This window comes from Euleptes europaea, chromosome 8, assembly GCF_029931775.1.
Source record: "Euleptes europaea isolate rEulEur1 chromosome 8, rEulEur1.hap1, whole genome shotgun sequence".
Classification (NCBI taxonomy): domain Eukaryota; kingdom Metazoa; phylum Chordata; class Lepidosauria; order Squamata; family Sphaerodactylidae; genus Euleptes; species Euleptes europaea.
Genome location: NC_079319.1, coordinates 95,831,983 through 95,837,107, shown reverse-complemented (window position 1 = coordinate 95,837,107; position 5,125 = coordinate 95,831,983). Strand labels below are relative to the sequence as shown.

The 5,125-nt window shown below is 56.6% G+C and overlaps 1 pseudogene; it reads left to right on the top strand.

Annotated features, from left to right (window-relative positions):
• Nucleotides 1–1,398: 1,398 nt before the first annotated feature.
• LOC130482175 (uncharacterized) lies at nt 1,399–4,392 on the top strand (annotated as a pseudogene).
• Nucleotides 4,393–5,125: the final 733 nt, after the last annotated feature.

Sequence of the window (5,125 nt, the reverse complement as noted above, 5' to 3'; positions counted from 1 at the left end):
GTATTCCTGATTTGGGTCTCTCATGGCACTGTAATGTTTCGTAAGGTGGGGTGGTCATACTATTAGTGCAAATAATAAAACCCAGGTGTCAATTAAACTGTATTGCTACCAAAGTTTGTTAATATGGTTTGGGTGGGGTGGGGGTGGCGGGAAGCAGACTAAAGTTTTGTCCTGAATAAAACTAAGACAGAAACAGAAAGGTCCAAATCAATACTATCTACTCATTAAATGTTCAGATATTCCTAATCATGATGGATTATATGAGTTATATAAGGCTTATGTACTGCAAATACTCCTGGGGGGGGGGGATGCAGTACACTTTTGTAGATGACCCTGCAGGATCTGTTTCAGGGAGGCCTGGGAAAGCCACTGCAATGCTTGTTGTACCCTCGCTGCACAAGCTTCCCTAAGAACCATTGGACCAAAGAGCAACCATTTATTTAAGGAAGTACCCAAGCACTGTGGTCATCTTAGAGGTCCTCCTTTGGGTGGTCCTGCTGTCTGAGGCTAGGTAGGTGGCAACCCAAGAAAGGGCCTTCTTCTCATGACACCAAAATTATGGAATTCCCTCCTTGGGGAGATCTGTATATCCCCCTCTATCATGGTCATCTTCCTGTCGATGAAAACTTGCCTTTTTCATCTGGAGCTCCCTCACAGGAACCTGGGACCTTCTGCATACAAAGCAGATGCTCTACCACTAGGATTGCCAACCTCCAGGTACTAGCTGGAGATTTCTTGCTATTACAACTGATCTCCAGCCTATAGAGATCAGTTCACCTGGATAAAATGGCCGCTTTGGCAATTGGACTCTATGGCATTGAAGTCCCTCCCCTCCCCAAACCCCACCCTGCTCAGGCTCCATGTTATGTATGTAATATAGTTGGGATAGTAAGCAGGGGGAACCCAGGAGCTTGAATTCCCAACGAAGGCTCCTGGCCCCTGCTCACACTATTGGCCCTTGTCAGAGCGCCCCATTGGCCCTAAGCCGGGACATGCCATTGGCACCCCGGGGGTTGTTTCCCCCCTATCACGGATCAGGGGGGTGGCCGCAGGCGGCCGGGGGGGGCATATAAGCAGGGCCCTTTGCACAGTTCTCCAGTTCTGTTCTGTACCACAATAAAGCATTGCTGTTTGAACTGTCTCTGACCTTGTGAATCCTTCCCACGTGGACTTAACAGTGGCGACGAAGACTGGAGAGCGGCCCGGCTGACCTGCTGAATCACTCTCGCTCCACCATTTCGCAAGTGACCGGTAGGCAGCCCGGTCCGCATCGCTGAATCACACGTCGGCTGTCCTACAGCTCTTGCCTCGCTCCGCGACCTCGCTGTCCCCGGTAAGCAGCCCGGCCTGATTGCTGATTCGCTTGGATTCTCGGGAGAGACGCAACACCTTGCTTCGATGGCCACCCGAGGCACACTGGAACCATTCGACTTTGCCAGCCCCAGCGAGTGGGACAGCTACGCTGACCGGGTAATGTGCTTCATGGATGCCAACAACGTCACCGATGCCGGCAAGAAGCGCTCGCTGTTCCTCAGCATGTGTGGCCTGCAGACTTTCCAGCTAGCCCAGTCCTGCTGGCTCCCGCGAAGATCCTCGAGACTCCGTTCCCGGAGATAATGACTGCTCTGGGCAACCATTTCGCACCACAGCCGACATGCATGGCCTGCCGCCTGCCCTTTCACCCAAGGGACCAGGAGCTTGGCAAGTCCGCCACCAACTACCTTGCCACCCTCCGCTAGACAGCCCGGTCCTGTAACTTCACGGACCTCAACGGCACCCTGCTGGACCAGTTCGTCTTCAGCCTGAGAAACGAGAAGGTGCGCCACCGGCTCATCACTCGCAAAGACGTCACCCTCACGACCGCTGTTGAGGAAGCCACAGCTGCTGACTCCTCTTCCAGGGCTGACCGCCTGGGCGACCGGGACACCATGCCTCCTCCTGCAGGTCCAGCTCCCATCCATTACGAGAGCGCCAGCGATGGGGACGGCGAAGCTGAGGCCCACAAAATGGCCGCCCGGGGGCACAGGTCGCGGGGCCAGCTTCCCCGCTCAGCTGCGGGGACCAGCACGACCGCCGCACGTGCCGCTTCCGCGACGCCATCTGCCATGGATGCGGCCGTAGCAGCCACCTTGTCAAAGTCTGCCGCTCTGCCAAGAAGGGTCGACCGGCTCTTCCCAGCCAGAAGGAACCCGTCACGCGGCCGGTGCATGAGCTCGCCACCGGGGCTGGCACCGCACCCTACCGCTACCATCCCGACAACCAGCTGCACAGCATCCACCTTCACAAGGTCCACGGCGCAGCGAAGTTCACCGTCACCATCCAGATTGAGGGCGCCCCCTGCGAGATGGAGGTTGACTCGGGCTCGGCCCTCACCCTCATCTCTATGGACACTTTCCATGCCCTGGGGTGCCTCACTGCCTTGCCCGAGCTGCAACCGACCGGCATCACCATTTCGGACTACCAGCGGCGGCGGGTGCCGGTCCGGGGCATCGCCCACGTGAATGTCCGTTTCCAGCAACATTCAGGTTGCCTCCACCTCGTCATGGTCGACGGCCCCCGCTCCAGTCTCCTGGGCCTCGAGTGGTTCCCTGCCCTTGGGATCCATTTCGCAGGCATCTACCACATCACCCAACCTTCCCTCGACGCTGTCTGGTCCGAGTTTGAGGATGTCTGGAAGGGATCCCTGGGTTGCTACAAGGGACCGCCTGTTCATCTTCATGTCGACCCCACCACCACCCGCCTGAAGCCTCGCTGGGTCCCCTTCGCCCTCAAGGACCGCATCAATGCCGAGCTTGACTGTCTCATCACTCAGGGTGTTCTGCTGCCGGTGCCGAACGCGAAGCCTGTTGCCTCGGATGCTTCGCTGGTCCATCTTTCTGAATGCCTACAACTTCTGCCTCTCGCACTGCCCGGGGAAGTCCATCGGCCATGCTGATGCCCTCAGCCGCCTACCACTCGAAGACTCCAGCTTCGACCCCAACCCATCCCCGGCCCACTACATGCTGCTCATCGCTGCTGGAGCCGCCCCTACACGCCTCAGACATCGCGGCTCACACAGCAAAGGATCGCACCCTTGCCTGTGTCCTTAACTGGGTGGGGAAGGGGTGGCCTGCGGCTCGGCCAGTGGAGGAGTTCAAGCCCTTCACAAGCCGGCAGCACAAACTCTCACTCCACAAGGGGTGCCTACTCTGGGGAAGCTGTGTCGTTGTCCCATGCAAGCTCCGCTCCAGGGTCCTGGAAGAGCTCCACGCCAGCCACTCGGGCATCGTCCGCATGAAGGCACTAGCTCGCAGCTATGTCTGGTGGCCGGGCATCAACACCGCCATTGAAGAATAGGTAAGCCGTTGCCATCCCTGTCAAGAGTCCCGTCCGGAGATGCCATGGGCTCCAGTCCAGCGATGGGAATCCACCCACACACCCTGGTCCCACCTACACATCGATTTCACGGGACCCTTCCAAGACAAGACCTTTCTAGTCGTTGTGGATTCCTACTCCAAGTGGCTAGAGGTCGTGGCTGTGACATCCCTCACCTCGCGGACCATCATCCAGGAACTGCACCGACTCTTCGCCAACCACGGGCTACCGGACACTGTCATCTCGGACAACAGGGCTCAATTCATGTCTTCTGAGTTCCATGAGTTCATGGCGAGCAACTTAATCCTCCATGTGACCTCAGCGCCATTTCACCCCTCCACCAACGGACAGGCAGAAAGAATGGTCCGAACGACCAAGGACGCACTTCGGCGCATGGTCCATGGGGACTGGGATGTGTGGTTGGCAAACTTCCTGCTGATTCAGCACATCATGCCCCACTCCTCAACGAGCTGAAGCCCCGCTGAACTCCTGATGGGTCGCCGGCCGAAAGGACTACTCGACCGCCTGCACCCTGACCTTTCTCAGGAGAAACCCTGCCAAAACAGCCCCGCCGTGCCCAGGGCAGTGGAACAGGATGACCCAGTCTACGCAAGGAACTACAGCGCGGGCCCAGCCTGGATCCTGGCCATGATCCAGGAAGCAACCGGCCCCGTATCCTACAGGGTCACCACTCTGGACGGGTGAGTCTTGCGGCAGCACATCGACCAACTGCACTGCCACCCTGCAGACTCGCCCGACTTCAACATCACTCCCGAGCTGGCCCAGGGTCTGAGCATCCGAGAGCAAGCTGTCACCGCTACTCCGGCACCTGATCAACCCACCTGTTCCACGCTGGCCAGCGAGACTGCCCGGCCCGACGTCGAAATGGTGAGAGACCTGGTCGCTGTGAGCAACAGCCACCCTGAACCTGCAGACCAACCGGCAACCCCAGTCCCCGTGCCTCGCCATTCCCAACGAGCACAAGCACAGCCAAGCTACCTCAGAGACTATGTATGTTCCTGGGTTGTTCGGACTTAGGGGGGAGGGGTGTTATGTATGTAATATAGTTGGGATAGTAAGCAGGGGGAACCCAGGAGCTTGAATCCCCAACGAAGGCTCCTGGCCCCTGCTCACGCTATTGGCCCTTGTCAGAGCACCCCATTGGCCCTAAGCCAGGACATGCCATTGGCACCCCAGGGTTGTTTCCCCCCTATCACGGATCAGGGGGGAGTGGCCACAGGTGGCCAGGGGGGCATATAAGCAGGGCCCCTTTGCACAGTTCTCCAGTTCTGTTCTGTATCACAATAAAGCGTTGCTGTTTGAACTCCATCTCTGACCTTGTGAATCCTTCCCACGTGGATTTAACACTCCACCCCCAAAAAAACATAGCAATCTTATTTACCACTGAATCATGGCCCCTCCCACAGTAGCTCCAGCAGTGCTTACGGTTACTTTTCACCAAAATGCTCAACTCAAGATTCAGTAGCTTCATTAAAACCAAGTTAGGGGTTAAAGTGTTCCGCTTCTGCATACGCACCAGCAGTGGCTTCTGGGGGGCTGAATTTCCCGATCTGATGAATGTGAATTTTGGAGGTACAAAAGAATCTTGTCTCAAATCACATCTCGTTTTTAACTCAGTGCGGGACTCTGCCAAACTGAACTTTGGATTGATTTTGGATGCTGCATTGAGGTGCAACAACTTTTGTATAACTGATAAACCTATTTGAAACTTGCTAAAGCCTTTTGCCAAACACTGAATCTAGAGCCTTAC